The sequence below is a fragment of the Symphalangus syndactylus genome, chromosome 7, assembly GCF_028878055.3.
Source record: "Symphalangus syndactylus isolate Jambi chromosome 7, NHGRI_mSymSyn1-v2.1_pri, whole genome shotgun sequence".
Lineage (NCBI taxonomy): Eukaryota > Metazoa > Chordata > Mammalia > Primates > Hylobatidae > Symphalangus > Symphalangus syndactylus.
The window spans coordinates 105,859,431-105,876,753 of NC_072429.2; the positions used below are offsets into that span (position 1 = coordinate 105,859,431).

Below are 17,323 nucleotides of genomic sequence, written 5' to 3' on the forward strand. Positions count from 1 at the left end.
TGCATTCTTATTTGAACACCAAAGTTGACCTCAACCCAATGACACTTGTCAACTTTGAAAGTGAAGAGTGTAAAAATGCCTGGATTTCCGTGGTGATTTAACTGACCCTTTTCATCAGTTCTTATTCTTGTGGATTTGTAGCTCAAAGAAAGGTCCATAGTTTAGCCCATTACAAAGTACTATATGCTCCAACCCATGTGAACTGCACCAAACGTTTACCTAGCTGTAGTGGATTTCTTTTGCATCCTAAAGAAACCTCAGATACTTAGTTAATGTTTCCTACGTTTTGATTTGATTTTTTTCTCCTAGTTTTCCTGATGTATGATCTACATCTCCATATGTTTATATTTTGTCAACACAAGCTATAAAAAGACAAGCAAAATTAAGGGTAGAATAAAGTCAATTATCCAAATAATACAAATCAAGATAATTTCACCTTCAATCTGCAACTTGTTATTAACAAAAGTTTGATCTTCCTATTTTTTTCCCTCAGAGTATTTTTAAATCAAGTCAAAGTGTTGGTCACCAGAGTATAATACTGTAATAATATCATCAACAACATATAAAATTCTTGTATGCTTTTTATTCTACTCTTTCTACCTATAGATGGTTATGTTTGCATAAGTTTGGGTTAGGTCATGTAATATTTGTATAGATTTTTAAAATTATCTAAATTTAATTCACCAGTGGTTGAAAAAGTACCATGAGATCTTGCTTTGTAGTCTTAACTGTAGCACGTAAATCTGTTGTGCAGACCATAACAGCAGTAACGTAATGAAGATACTTGCTAGCATCAGTCATGATGGCATGGAATTAGAAGGGAGTGGCTCATTTGGGCAACATACTTCCCTTGGGTCTGAAGCTGATTGATATAAGGCTTATAGCTAATAGGTCTTATCGCCTTCAATGACAGAATTGGCTAGAGGCCCAGACCAAGATCATTTCATTGGATGAATGATTATTAATTCTAAAGATAATATAAATCAAAGGATTTAAAAATGGGGCTGTTATATTCATCACAACTGGAATCTTTGACAAGTTTAACAGCTCCCATCTTGCCAGCACAGGCAGACTGACCCACGTTAATGCTGTGTAGGATTTCAATAGAAGAAAAGGTTCAGGCTAACAGGATCACCAACCTCTGTGGCTCAGACTCCTGGCAAGGTCGATGTAACATAATCTGGGAGCCACCAGATGTCGTACATACATTGTTCATTATTTGATTTCTCCAAGTACATGTAGTAAGTGCTGGGAAGAGAAAGAATTGCTGCAGCTGTTAAGAAGATTCTGTCCAGAGCAGTGTTGAGTTTACTGATAAAATTAACTTCCTCTAACATTGTACATGCAGTTTAGAAAAGAACTGTTACCTCATTCATGGGAAACATTTTAGTTAACTTGAAATGTACTAATTATTTTTATGATGGTTTAATTTCCGTGAACATACTGTTTATATTTTAAATTGCCTCTCAAGTTGACTTTGTTTTTTATTCATTCAGTCAACAAACCCTGATAGAGTGTTTTCTATTTAACCATCACTTGTTAGGTGCTGGAGATACAAAGGTAAATAAGATTTTCCATGTCCTCAAGGATCATACAGTTCAGGCAGTGAGTTAGAGAGAAATAAGCCAACGAACAGAGCACAGTTATGATGTGGTCCTAAGTTATGTTCTCAGAAGGCAGATACTGAGATGGAGTTTGGGGTGCAAGATGTTTATTAGGGTTAAACACCTGTGAAAAGATGGGGGTGGAAATAGAAATGGGCAGGGAGGAAAGTTAAAATGTGCTGCAGGTCTGCCAAAGCACTGGGCAACATGGTGGGACCTCTGGGGCAAGTATTGCCCACTAGAGCTGTCCCATGTCAGCCTGGGCCTTTAAATCTTTGTCTCACTCAGTGGCTAGATGTGGGCTGCCCTAGGAAGGCATGACCTTGGGTGAGGCTGAGGTCACTCTTTGTAGCTGAGGCAGACCCTGAAGGTGACATTTGAAGGCTGCCTCATGACCACACTTCCTGTAAGCTCAGAAGCAAGTCCTTTCTTATAGGGAATTTTGGGTAGTGCATTACAGTATAGATCACATACACATAGGATGCTATGAAACCCTAGAGGAAGATTACAAAGCAGCCTCAGGGAGTAGATCATAGATAGTGAATCCACAATGAATCTTAAAAATAACAATAATAATAGTTAAGATTTATTGGATTATTACCTATGCCAAGTATAATACTAAATCCTTGACATGGATTATCTCATTTAATATTTCCCACAAACCTAGGAGATAGATAAGTAACCACCATTCTCAGGTTACAAATGAAGCTATAGCAGTTTAAAGATTAAGCAACTTGTCAAAGTTTACACAGTTGGATTCAGTCCTAGGCTCTAATGGCTTCAAGACCCATTGCATAAAGATATGAACTGTCTAGCAAAGTTCTTGACATAGAGTGCAAATGTAATAAATATTTGGTGAAGGAAGATGAAGGGAAAGGAGGGAAGGAGAGGGGTTGAGGGAAGAAGGAAGAAAAATAAGAAGGAAAGAAGTTACCTTTAAATAACTGCAAGAAGATGGATATGGTCAGATGGGTGACTCCCAAGCCCTATTAAGATGCTCTCAAATTTTTCCTTAAAAAATTGAACGAGTATTAAGCATGTTGTTTGTGTTCTCTGTATGAGAAGATACTCCTTCTGAGATTATTTCCTCCCATCTTCTGTTTTTTAAAGATATATACGTGATTAATCTTCTCCAATACATCAGAATTATTCTATTACATTGGTATTGTTTACAGAGGTCTTTGCAGCTTATCAAACTACCTAATTGTCTTAGGGACCACATGATTCCTGGCTCAAAAAGATTGTCATCATTCCTTCAGCATTATAATAGGGTGTCTACTGGATTGACTTCCTAGAATTTGATGGTCAGGTAATTCCACCTTCTACTTTTGTGATTCTTTTCCAGCATTCTCCCTTTCTATACATTTTATATTCATCCATCTATGTTATCTGCCATCCAGCAGCACTTGTCTTTTGTTCATTAACTAAGTCCAATGGACATGTGTTTCTGTATCCACAAGCCCAATTTCAGAAATATTAGAATAGCTAGGTTCTTGGCCATTCTGTTTTGCCTTAAACATAAAATGTTGTTAAGGGTTATTTAAAAGACTACATATGATGCTACTTATGATACCAGTGTCAGCCTATTGGTACTTTTAAGTTCCTATAAGACTTTGTCTTTCAATCTCATATAAGGGTTTGAAGGTCTTGTTGATTAGATATTCTACTTCCTGTCTGTATTTTAACTTATGTAGCCCTATTTTAAAGCCCATTCTTCATGGTTTCTGGAGCCGAGAACAGTACCACCTATAAATAGAGCCTTGTATTTACAGACACCGTAGCAGAAAAAGAATGATAAAATAGAAGAGGTGGGTGACACTATAATTCCTTTTTACATGAGTTTGGAAGAGATGGCAGGTCAGAAAAATCAATTCAGTTGATAGGCCTCTGGAACCCAGACTTCCAGCAGTGCTTCAAACTACCAACAGAAATCCAATTTTTTTACTTTATAAGAATCTATAAAATATAAAGTCATAGAAGCTGAGACATCTCTGATCAGCAAATGCTATAGCCCCAATCAAGACCCTGTGGATGTTCTATTTTCTTCTGAATACGAGTGACCTGGACTGGTACCAGAATGATGTCCTGGGCCAGGACATTTGGGATGATATGGGAAACAAGACCAGAATAAAGAGTGTTGAAGGAAGCATGTGCTTAGCATCAAATCCAAGGTTTAGTGAGTGTTAGTAGAGAAGAAAGAGGGGATCAAGTACAGATATCAAAATGGTGTTGACCAGGAAAGAGGGAGGAGATGGGTTGAAAAGTTCAGGACATAGTTGGTTAATAAAGGCAAGATTTGGGGAGTGTCTCCCATCTAGTTCAAGTTGGCTTAACCACACGTGCAGTTAGTAGTGGTTGTGGAGAGTGGTACTGTTGATGGCAATATGGGGAGTTGGAGATGAAGGGAGCTATGTGATCTCAGAAGGAACATTTTACTCATTTTTTGTTTTTTGTCTGAGGCTAGTCCTGAGTCTTACATATATTTATATATGTTAGATATAACAGTGATTTCCAAAGTACCTTTTACTTGATCAGTGGGCAAAATCCTGTATGAAGCCCCAGTACATAAAAAATAGAAGGATTAAGTTCTACTGTTCTATAGCACAGTAAAGTGGCTATATTGAACAATTATTTGTTGTATATATCAAAATAGTTGAAAGAAATGACTTGAAATGTTCCCAACACAAATAGATGATAAATGTTTTGAAGTGATGGATATCCTAAATACTCTGATTTGATCATTATGTATTTGTATATATCTATCAAAATATATATACCTCATAAATATATATAATTATCATGTATCAATTTAAAAAAATAACAGAGCTTCCCTGGTTGAAGTAGGTGGCAGTTTGTACCAATGGGGGACCTTAAGAAGGAGCTGTTAGGAGTTTCTACAAGTTTAATGGTGTTTGAGAGGATACGTGGGATGAAGGCACAGCCCTTGATTCAAATTAAAATATAGAATATTTTTGTATGGATATTTTGTATGTGTTAATAGTTGAATGTGTAGTTATTTTACACTTAAAGTCATTTTAGTTTAATGTAATTAACTAAATTTAACTTTTGGTATTATTAGGTCATTTATGTTGTAATACATAGATTGAAAGTAACTCTAAATCCAGACTGCCTGGGATTTTGTTCCATTTACATCGCTTACCTTGAACAAATTCCCTATTCTTTCTGTGTTTCAGTTTTCTCACTAGTAAAGCTGCATCTACCTTATAGATAGTATCATGAGGATTAAACAAATTAACACATTTAAAACAGTTAGAATGGTCCCTGGTATATGGTACGTGTTATATCAATATTTTTTATTTTGTCATTAATTTTGTGTACCTTCCATTTGCAAACAGATTGCATACTTCTTGGAATCAGAGGCATTATTTATGTCTCTTTTTATCTTGACCGATTGGAATACTGTTTAGCATGTAGTTCAGGAAAGTAATGAATTAATTAACCAACTATGAAGTGAGTAATTAGTCTCATACAAAAGCACCCTTAGGGGTTGAAAGCATAATAATGAATAAAACAGTGGTTTTGAAAAACTTGCAGATTAATGACCTAAATTAAGTAAATCAAGGAAAATATAATTAAATGCAATTAATTAAACATAATTTAATGTTAAATAATTTGGTAAAATATCTGTCCTAGAGGTATGACAAAAAATTTTTTAGGAGAGCAGATACTTAGGTTGATTTTCTTTTCCTTTGGTAACAGCATCTGGAATTGTATTTGAGTTAAAATTTGAAGGGTGCATTATTAGAGTTTCCTAGTTCTAAAAGTGACAGACATTGTGCCCAAAGGGATAAATGTATATAGAGGCATAGAGGCAAAATGAAAAACCACCCACAACAGGATGTTTGAAAATGGCAAATAGGCCTTTGGATCCTGAAGGAGGGAGATGATGTGACTTAGGCAAGACATAATGGTAAGCAGGAACCCGAATGCAGAAAGCCAAGTATGCCATTTAAGATTCAGGACTTAATCCTGTAGGAATTGGGTAACTGAAGGTTTCTGTGAATAAATATTTGTGGATACTGATGATGTCTATTCTGGATTAGACAACACTGTGAAGCTCCCTTTGGGGTTTTGGGGTCTTTATATGCACATATTTTTTTTTAAAATGAAAAACTAAAAATAAAGAACTTTGTTCTTTAGTGGTTCCAACTAAGCATCCTTGAAGGCCACTCTAAATAACAGAGAGAGTATGCATTTTGAACTATTCACTTTTCCAGGTTTAATTTGGAAATCATGTTTTTCTGTAGAGAAATTAGATTTTTCTTTTCAAATAGTAAAATGCCAGAATCGTAATTGTGGAAAGTTTTCACTTGGACAGAAACTATACTGTTCGTAGTGTACTGTAATTTTGTAGAAGGAATAACAAGAGCAGAACTTGGCCTTAACATATCCTTTCTTTACATTTACGAGGATGAGAATTGTCAAAGTACATAAGGTAGCCTATGTGAGACTCTGCTTATGAAGAGACTCATATAGTCTCTTCCTTTTGTACCTTTCTTTCTTTATCTTTAGCACTGGTTTATGTCTTTATTGTTTCATTGATATTTTATGCCCTTAGGTTTCTTTTTTTATGCTTAACCCATAGTAAATATTCAGCAATAGTAGTTACATAAGTGAATAACATACTCTTACATTCCATACCAACTAACATAAAATCCATGACAAATAATACATTTATCAATTACATATGGAAATAAAATATCTTACCAAATCTCCATCCCTTGAATATTATGATTATAGAGGAACAGGAAGTCTTCCATCTTGAGATCACCTGAAAGCCTTTCTTGTCCTTCTTGCTGCTTTCAATGCGAATGATCTCACAGGCCATCTGGGACCCATGCTCCTGGACCCTGGAAATAGGTCACTTTCTCAAAGTTGACCTCTAACAGGTAACATGTTCTGATTAATAGGAAAGCAAAAGAAAGAAAACAAAATAAAACCTCTACTTTTGTCAGGGCATCAACATTTTCCAACTAAGAATATTACCTTATGTCGAAAAGCATATGGTTTTCAGAATTAGATCTGGGTTCAGAATTGGGCTCTAATTTTTATGTGACCAAACTTGTGAACTTGGGCAATTTACTTTCCCAGCCACAAAAATGAGGACTAGTAACATCTACCTCCCAGAGTTGTTTTGAAGATTAAAGAGAAAAAAAAAAATATGGGCGCTATAGGCATAGTGAACATCGTCTGTTACAAGTAGAAGGCATCCAGTAGACCCTGTCTGTATACCCAGACCACCACTTTATCCACCTCCTGACTTCTGAAAGCCTCTCCTTTTCTGGAGATCTGAATCATGAAACTTGCCTAGAAATAGTATTGTAAATAATAGTCAGGTGATTGGTCTATGACAGATTACATTGAGAATTATGATAGACCTTTCCAGTATAAGAAGCACTTTTTCCTGTGGTTCTGTGGTTGAGATAGCCCTATTCACTCCACTCATCAATTACAAGAGCAGTCAGAACCTCCAGATCCAATCAATCAGAGTATTTCTCCCTTTAGCTAAAGAGATTGGTTAAGGGATGGACAAGTGGCATGTAATCTCAGTCAGAACAGTTCTTCTCTAGCTTTTTGCCATAAATATTAGTGAAACTATTACTCTCCATTGGGCTTGATAAGTTGGCAGGATATAGGTCAGCCATCTTGCCTACCACATAAAAGAGAATTGTCTGAAGGAGAGAGACTCATGTAGCATTATTTCACTACAGATATTCCAGTAGCCATTTTTATTCCTAGCCTTCACCATTTTATTCTTCATCTGTTTTGAGATGGGTTTCTGTTATTTGCAAAGAAAAGAATTCTGAAAATACACATCTTGGCTTCTGGAAGAAAATACTTTGATTATGAAGATTTTAAAGAACTATCAATCAGGTTTTTTTGCACATTTGCAGTTGTCTAAAGACAACTGTATTTTGGAAAGCATATATATATATAATATTTAATATTTTTCAATTTTTACATTCCTAGTATTCACAGCTAGACTGAGATTTGTAAAGTGGGATTAAGAGTTGCTTGCATCAAGAGAAACATGTTTGTATGGGAGCTGCATGGCTAGTTCTCATGCTCAAATGCACCTCAGCAGCAGAAGAGGCCACTTGGCTTAAGAATCCCAAGAAAAGTCAACACCAGCACCAAAAACGAAACCATAGACATGCTGAGGATATTCAAAGGTGTTAATCAGGGCAAGTGCTTGACTAAGCTGCTGGATTACAAGCCCCTGACAGCTCCTCTAGAATCTCTGAAATATCTGCAGTGTGGTGCTCTACACCTCACCACTCTCTGGTGACAAGGGATATACTACAATCAAGGTGAAGATATAAAGGGAAGTATCTTTCTTAAAAAAAATAAAGAAAAATGACAGTTTACATTGACATATGGTACTAAACACTTATTTCCCCAAAGGTATAAAATACAGAAACACGGTCTTCTTGGAGACTCATGATCACCTATAAGCATGCTAGTAAATCATCTGGTGTTCATTTAGTCATCTATCTAGCAGATATTTATTGGATTCTCAATGAGTGTCAGTTACTGTTGTAAATGCTGTCGATATGGCATTCCACAATACAGACAAAAAAGTCCTCACCCTCATGGGGATTATATTCCAGGCAGAGGCAATTTAAAATAAATATAAGAAATACATACTGGCTGGCTGGGGCTAAGTGCTGTGGGGAATCATACTGCATGGAAGAGGGAAGAAGGAATGCTTTGGGTGGGAGTGGAGTTGTACTTTAAAAATGAGAATGGCTTAACAAAGAAGAGGTGAAGGAGCAAAGTACTGAGGTACCTGGGGAAGAGTATTCAAAGAGACGGGAAGAACCATTGTGAAAGTCCCCAGGCAAGGATATATCTGGTGTGCTAGGAAACAGCAAGGAAGCAATACATAGATTGAAAGTAACTCTAAATCCAGACTGCCTGGGATTTTGTTCCATTTACATTGCTTACCTTGAACAAATTCCCTATTCTTTCTGTGTTTCAGCTTTCTCACTAGTAAAGCTGCATCTACCTTATAGGTACTATCATGAGGATTAAACAAATTAATACATTTAAAACACTTAGAATGGTCCCTGGTATATGGTATGTGTTATATCAATATTTTTTATTTTGTCATTCATTTTGTGTACCTTCCAAATGTACACAAAACAGATTGCATACTTCTTGGAGTCAGAGACTGACTCCAAGTCAGTGTGGCTGGTCAAAAGTGAAGGTAGGAAAGATACATTCAAAAAAGGAGCAGGGGCCAGATCACGTATAGAACCTTGGATTCAATCTGTGGAATGGGCTTTAATAACAGCTTTCAGCAGAAGGGCAACATGATCTGAATTAATTTTTTGATACTAAATCCTTTATTAAGGGCTAGATTTTTTTATTGATAAGTAAGAGTTGTACATATTTTGGGGTACATGTGACATTTTTATATATGTCTACAATGTGTAATAATCAATTCAGAGTAATTGGGATATCCATTACTTTAAACATTTATGTTTTCTTTGTGTTGGGAATATTCTAATTTTTCTCTTCTAGCTATTTTGAAATATACAACAAATTATTGTTAAGTATAATTTCCCTACTGTGCTATCAAATGGTAGAACATTTTCCTTCTATCTAACTGCATTTTTGTACCCATTAACCAACTTCTTTTCATCTACCCCCAACCCCCACCCTTCTGAGCTTCGGGTACCTGCCATTCTACTCTCTACCTCTACGAGATCCATCTTTTCAACTCCCAATGTGAATGAGAACAAGGAATATTTGTTTTTCTATGCCTGGCTTATTTCACTTATAATAAGGATCTCAAGTTCTATCCATGTTGTTGCAAATGACAGGATCTCATTCTTTTAATGGCTGAATAATATTCCATTGTGTATCTATATCACATTTTTAATCCACTTATCTGTTAATGGACACTCAGGTTGATTCAATATCTTGGCTGTTGTGAATAGTGCTGCAACAAACATGGGAATGTGATATATTTTGGATATACTGATTTCCTTTCTTTTGGATATATACCTTACACTGGGATTGCTAGATCATATAGTAGGTCTATTTTTAGTTTTTTAAAGAAACTCCATACTATTTCCCATAATGGCTGTACTAATTTATATTCCTACCAACAGTGTATGAACATTACCTTTTCTTGGCATCCTCACTATCATTTGTTGTTGTTTTTTGGTATTTTTGATAATAGCCTTTCTAACTGGTGTGAGATACAGCTTATTGTGCTTTTAATTTGTATTTCCCTCATGATTAATGATGATAAAATGTTTTCCTACACCTGTTGGCTATTTCTGTGTCTTCTTTTGAAAAATATCTATTCAGGTTTTTGCCTATTTTAAAACTGGGTTATTTGTTTTTTCTGCTATTGAGTCATTGTAGTTCCTTATATATTCTTATTATTGCTCCCTTGCCACATGGACAGGACAGGAATAGGTAGCTGTCTCTTCACTTTGTTGATTGTGGTTGGGATGGTTGTCTCTTTGCTTTGTTGATTGTTTTATTTGCTATTCAGAAGCTTTTTAGCTTGATGTAGTCTCATTTGTTATTTTTGCTTTTGTTGCCTGTGCTTTTGAGGTCTTACCCAAAACATCTTTGCCCAGACCAATGTCCTTTAGCATTTCCCTAATGTTTTCTTCTAGCAAAATTTTAAGTCTTAAATTTAAGTATTAAATCCATTTTGAGTTTATTTTTGTATATGGTAAAAGATGGGGATCTAGTTTTACTCTGCATATAGTTATCTAGTTTTCCCAGCACCATTGATAAGATGGCTGTCCTTTCCCTAATGCATATTCTTGGCACCTTTGTTGAGAATGAGTTGGTTGTTGTATTAGTCCATTCACATGCTGCTATAAGGATACACCCAAGACTGGGTGATTTATAAAGGAAAGAGGTTTAATTGAATCACAGTTCCACAGGGCTGGGGCAGCCTCAGAAAACTTATAATCATGGTGGAAGGGGAAGAAAACACGTCTTTCTTCATATGGCAGCAGGAAGGAGAAGTGTCAAGCAAAACAGGAAAAAGCCCCCTATAAAACCATCAGATCTCATGAGAACTCACTCACTATCATGAGAACAGCATGGAGGTTACCAGCTCATGATTCAATTACCTCTTCAATTACTGGGTCCCTTTCACAACACGTGGGGATTATGAGGACTACAATTCAAAATGAGACTTGCGTGGGGACACAGCCAAACCATATCATTCTTCCCCTGGCCGCTCCCAAATCTCAAGTCCTCACATTTCAAAACACAATCATTCCTTTCCAACCGTCCCCCAAAATCTTAACTCATTTCAGCATTAATTCAAAAGTCGAAGTCCAAAATCTCATCTGAAACAAGACAAGTCTCTTTCAACTATGATTGTAAAATCAAAAGCAAGTTAGCTACTTCCTAGATACAATGGGGGTACAGGCACTGGGTAAATACAACCATTCTAGATGGGAGAAAATGGCCAAAACAAAGGGGCTACAGGCCCCATGCAAGTCCAAAATCCAATAGGGCAGTCATTAAACCTTAAAGTGCCAGAATGATCTCCTTTGACTCCATGTCTCATATCCAGGGTATGCTGATGCAAGAGGTGGGCTCCCACAGCCTTGTGCAGCTCCACCCTGTGGCTTTGCAGGGTATAGCCCCCCTCCTGGTTGCTTTCATGGGCTGTCATTGACTGTTTGCAGCTTTTTCAGGTGCACAGTGTAAGCTGGCAGTGAATCTACCATTCTGGGGCTCAAAGTTGGTGGCCCTCTTCTCACAGCTCCACCAGCCAGTGCCTTAGTGGGGACTCTGTGTGGGGGCTCTGACCCCACATTTCCCTTCCACACTGCCCTAGTAGAGGTTCTCCATGAGGACTCCACCCCTGTAGCAGACTTCTTCCTGGACATTCAGGCATTTCTATACATCCTCTGAAATCTAGGCAGAGGTTCCCAAACCTCAATTCTTATCTTCTGCACACACAAAGGACCAACACCATGTGGAAACTGGCAAGGTTGGGGGCTTGCACCCTATGAAGCAACATCCTGAGCTGTACCTTGGCCCATTTTACCCATGGCTGGAGGGGCTGGGATGCAGTCCCAAGGCTGCACACAGCAGTGGTCCCCTGGACCCAACTCAGGAAACCATTTTTCCCTCCTAGGCCTCCAGGCCTATGATGGGAAGAATAGCCATGAAGGTCTCTGATATGCCCTGGAGACCTTTCTCCATAGTCTTTGTGATTAGTATTCAGCTCATCATTACTTATGCAAATTTGTGTAGCCAGCTTGAATTTTTCTGCAGAGATTTTTTTTTTCTATCATATTGACAGGCTACAAATTTTCCAAACATTTATGCTCTGCTTCCTCTTGAATGCTTTGCCACTTAGGAATTTCTTCTGCCAGATACTCCAAATCATCTCTCTCAAGTTGAAAGTTCTACAGATCTCTGGGGCAGGGGCAAAAAGCCTCCAGTCTCTTTGCCAAAGCACAGGAAAAGTGACATTTGCTCCAGTTCTCAACAAGTTCCTCATCTCTCTCTGAGACCACCTCAGCCTGGATTTCATTGTCCATATTGCTATCAGCATTTTGGTCAAAGCCATTCAACAAGTCTCTATGAAGTTCCAAACTTTCCCACATTTTCCTGTCTTCTTCTGGGTCCTCTAAACTGTTTCAACCTCTGCCTGTTACCCAGTTCCAAAGTTGCTTACACATATTTAGGTATCTTTATAGCAGCATATTACTCTCTGAGGTACTCATTTACTATATTAGTCCATTCTCATGCTGCTATAAGGACATACCAGAGACTGGGTAATTTATAAAGAAAAGAGATTTAGTTGACTCAGAACTCTGCAGGGCTGTGGAGGTCTCAGGAAACTTACAATCATGGTGGAAAGGGAAGCAAACACATCCTTCTTCACCTGGCAGCAGCAAGGTGAAATGTCAAGCAAAAGGGGGAAAAGCCCCTTATAAAATCATCAGACTCATGAGAACTCACTTACTATGAGGAGAACAGCATGGAGGTAACCGCCCCCATGATTCAATTACCTCCCACCAGGTCCGTCTCAGGACACGTGGGGATTATGGGAACTATAATTCAAGGTGAGATTTGGGTAGAGACACAGTCAAATCTGTAGTAAATGTGTGGATTTATTTCTGGGTTCTCTGTTGGGTTCCACTGGTCTACGTGTCTATTTTCATGCCAGTCCCATGCTGTTTTGGTTACCACACTTTGAAGTATAATTTGAAGTCAGGTAGTGTGATGTTTCCAGCTTTGTCCTTTTTGTTCAGGATTGCTTTAACTATTCGAGGTCTTTTGTTGTTCCTTGGGAATTTTAGGATTTAAAAAAAAATTTGTGAAGAATGTCATTAGCATTTTGACAGGGATTGCATTTAATCTGTTAGTTAAATTTTGAAAGAATCCCTCTGGCTGCTGTGCTAAAAGGATATGTAATGGGAGGAAGGGCAAAATCCAGGAAACCAGTTAGGACACCATTGTGATAATCCAGGTATGATATGATGGTGGTGGGCCAGCCCTGGTAGAGGTAGAGGCTGGGAGAAATGTTCAGATTCTGGACATATCTTGAGGGTAGACTCAACAGATATAAGTTAAATACTTTAAAAATTCTCTAATAATGACATCATTGTAAGAGAATATGCATATATAAAGATTAAAGTATAGCCTCTGCCAATAATGAGTTTACATTTTTATTAGTATCAAATACATAATATATAGTGATTTAGCATATGTGAAAACTTCATTAACCACAGCTTGGAGAAGAAAATCACTCTGAGCTGAAGTCACCTGAGAACCTGGGAAGTAATCCTCCATCCCTTGCTTTGCCTTTGGGTATGTGTCCAGGAGACTTCTAGACCTCTCCTTTCATCTTGCTGCCTCCCTTTCTCCCTTCCTGTACCTTATACATCCAAGGCCTGCTACTTAATTTTGAGGCCTAGTGACAAATAAACACATAAAGCAGGAAAGAAAGTGCTGTTAAACACAGTAAAATGTAAAAGTTTTCTCACCTCTGTAGTTTTTCTCTCTACTGGTTATGGTATTTTTTTTTTGTTATTTATCATTGTTCTAAGTAAAGAAAATCAAAATCGTAAATTATTAGAATGAGTTTTACTGTTCATCTTTACATTATGCAATTCCAGCTTTAATGCCATATTACAACATTTAATTTATAGGTAGAATCACTGATATTTTACAATTTATCTTTTACAACTCATCCATGCGTATATATGTAATTATGACTAGAACCACAAAAATGCTGCACAAAACTAACTCAGCTATTTTTTATTTCATTTCTTGATGTGTCCACATTCTACCAACACTCTCTGTCTTAGGCTTACTGATGAATAAAAAAGAACTGAAAGGAAAAGGAACTATGTATTGCCTATCTTCCCATAATGTTAACATTTTTAGCATAAGGGTCAGCTAATACAAAGAAGCAACGTAAGTGGTATGATAGATTTCTTGATTATTTGTATTTTTTGGAAAATTATTGCCCTCTTTCTGCATTTTAAGCAAGTTCTGGTTTGACTGGACACTGTGATTTCTAAGGATTTTCAGTGGCCCCACTTGCTCAAGAGTAGACATAATACACGTACCTTATTCATGCTTTGAGTCTTGCTGAACTCCCATGCAGGGTAGGTCCCTGGGATTTCTACACTCATGTGACATTGAAACTATTGCATGCAAATAGGGCAGCAAAAATGGCAGATATGCATATTGCTCTTATCTCCTCTGCTCACACACAAGCTCCATTGTCTCATTTGGACTTTGCCTACAAAATATACCTCCAAAGATTATTAGGAATTTTAAGATGACAACAGCAGAGCATTAAACAACATGTAGGGTGATCATATAGTTTGCATGCCCGTGAACCCAGCCCTGTCTATATCTCACATTTCATTATGCTCCCCACTCCTTTCTTGTAAAATTCAAGATGAAAATTTCTTGGTTTTTATGTATTAGAGGACAAACTCACAGTGTTTTAAATTTTAAGTTTTTCTCCCAACTTTATTGAGATACAGTTAACTATTTAAAAATTATATCTAGTTAAAAAGATCTAAGCTACAACAATGTGACTACGAATAACGATAGTGTATCATACACTTGAAATTTGCTAAGAGGGTAGATCTTAAATGTTCTCAGCACAAAAAAAAGGTTATGGGAGGTGATCGATATGTTGATTAGGGTGAACGTGGTGAATAATTCACAATATTCTTATCGGTGTTTCCCTACTTTCCTATCCTTTTTTTCTGTTATTTTTACTTCTTTCACAAATGAGTTTGCCCTGGAAACTATCTTTCCAGTCCGTCCTTAAATTGTAGAGTGCTATCACCATTCCCACACCTCACCCCAAATTTGCCCAGCCAAAACCTAAGCACTGGAGGAAAAGATACCTTTCTAACCATATCACTTATCAGATATATTTGTAATATAATATTTCCCCATTAATAGAATCACCTATCTAAGAAGAATTTGGCTTTCATTTTGAAGTTAGTTTTCTTCACTTATCTCTTTACTTCTATACAAATACTTTTTTTCACATGTAAACATTTTTGAAAATGCAATACAATTTAAAATCAATATGCAAATTTAATCTAATAATGCATCTGGTATGTTAAAATTTGAGAGGGAGACATATAATGTAAGATCTATTTGAAAATATTCTGTGGCATTTTAAAGAAGTAATTAAAAGGAAACGCGTGGTATTCACTCCCTGTTCCTGAATAGTTTATACATATCTTTATGACAGTACTCATCACTCCGAATTACAAGTATTTCCACTATGTGTCTCTTCTATTATACTGTGCATATCCTGAGGGCACAGACTATATCACAGACAGATGTATACCCCCAACACCACCTGTAGAGCTAATTTTAGACTTCTAATAGGAGGTATTCAGCACTCACATCCTGAAAGGAAGAGGGCTGTTTATTATTTGTGGGGTTATAATTTTAGTTGAGGTTTCAAAAATACATTGCAATATTTATAAGGCATTCTTTATAAACTGCTCTAATATTTTTGGTTGATTTATGTGGGAATCCACATCTAGGAATCTGTAAGGTTTAAGAATACACATACACAATGTCTTAAGCATTTTATGTTTTGTTTTTACATATATCTTTAGTTCCTTGAATCTCTGAAGATAATTTTTTTCCAACACTAACATTAAAGTAGAGGTTGATGGTTTGCAAACAAAATTGTTCTCACTATGCTACCCTATTTCTTTCCGGGCACTGCTTGGTGGAAGTGTGTCTCTATTCGCAGTTACATTTTCTCCTAACATTCAGGGTCACTGCCAGGGTGCCAGGATAAAAGACTAAGTGGAGGCAGAAGAGAATATTATTCTACCATCACCTACCACCCATATTTATTTTATGTATTCTTAGAACTCTTGAATTGGACACAAACATGAAGATCATCTGCTCTGACTTCTTTCTTAATACAGAGATCTCTTGTTTATTAGCTTTGACAAGTTTATAAAAATTCATCTCTGGGTTCTAGGCCCTGAACCAAGATTCAAAAGTGTGTGCTCTGGACTAGGGAAGAATGTGTTCCTGTTTTATACTCAGAAATCCCCTTTAAGAGTGGCATTCCTTAGTCATCGCCATGAGCTACATAACTTTGATTTCGTAAGACCTCAGCTTTCAGAATATATTACTTTTTAAACCATATTTTGGTGGCGAGAATATGGGAAACCTTTTCTTTTGGAATTTACTTGACTCTTAATGGCAAAAGTTATAATATAACTGAATATAGCTATGAATTTCTTTTATTTATAAATATGCCCTGTACTAAGGATCAGGTAGATCAGATAAAAATCCCCATTTAATTACCATTGAATAAAAAGGTAAAGGTGTGCTAGGTGCCAGGCACTTTTGCTAGACCCTGAAAAGAGTGATGATCTCAGACACATGGCTCCTGAGACCTTTTACGTTTGGTGAGTGAAAAGGTAATAAAACAAGTAATCCTGAGGGACTTTAGGGAGTTTTCTGATCTGAGGAAAGCACACAAGTGTACATTAGAATGATACCTGATTTACAATGTCTAGAGTCTTCCTGGATGTTGACTGTTTAAACTGAGATCTAAGGAGTAAAAGTAATTAAAGTGAACAGATCAGGGAGCAAAGGATAGATGGTTCAATGACCAGAGATACCAGGATAAGTTAAAGGAACTAGAAAACAAAAGCAAACCAAAACAGTGTAGCTGGTGTGTGGTTAAAAGAGGGACAGCAATCCAGCACTTTCGGAGGCCAAGGCAGGCGGATCATGAGGTCAGGAGATCGAGACCATTCTGGCTAACACAGTGAAACCCCGTCTCTACGAAAAATACAAAAAAAATTAGCCGGGTGTGGTGGTAGGCGCCTGTAGTCCCAGCTACTCAGGAGGCTGAGGCAGGAGAATAATGGTGTGAATCCAGGAGGTGGAGCTTGCAGTGAACCGAGATCACGGCACTGCACTGCAGCCTGGGTGACAGACCGAGACTCTGTCTCAAAAAAAAAAAAAAAAAAAAAAAAAATGAGGTGGATGTGGGCCAGAGTGTAGGGGGCTTGTCAATTTAGAGAGGGATTTGGGACTTAGTGCTAAAGGAAGTGGGAGATATTGAAGGTTCTTAAGCAAGGAGATTACAGATGACTGGCTGCACTGGGTACTGCATTGAGACAGTGGTGTGCTGAGCTGGCACAGGAGAGTCAATTCTCAAAGATTTAGGAATCTTA

At 37.2% G+C, this 17,323-nt stretch overlaps 1 long non-coding RNA gene across 12 annotated transcripts in view; it reads right to left on the reverse strand.

The window, feature by feature from the left end:
- Positions 1-17,323, reverse strand: part of LOC134737132 (uncharacterized) — a 306,918-nt gene that overhangs the window by 197,667 nt on the left and 91,928 nt on the right. For 10 of the 12 annotated variants that reach the window (XR_010121738.1, XR_010121729.1, XR_010121732.1 and 7 more), the window contains exon 2: positions 6,333-6,524. This is a non-coding gene — a long non-coding RNA (uncharacterized lncRNA). Of the gene's footprint in view, positions 1-1,139; positions 1,251-6,332; positions 6,525-13,615; positions 13,676-17,323 lie in introns of those variants that run through there. The other 2 variants (XR_010121735.1, XR_010121737.1) reach the window with 2 other exon arrangements.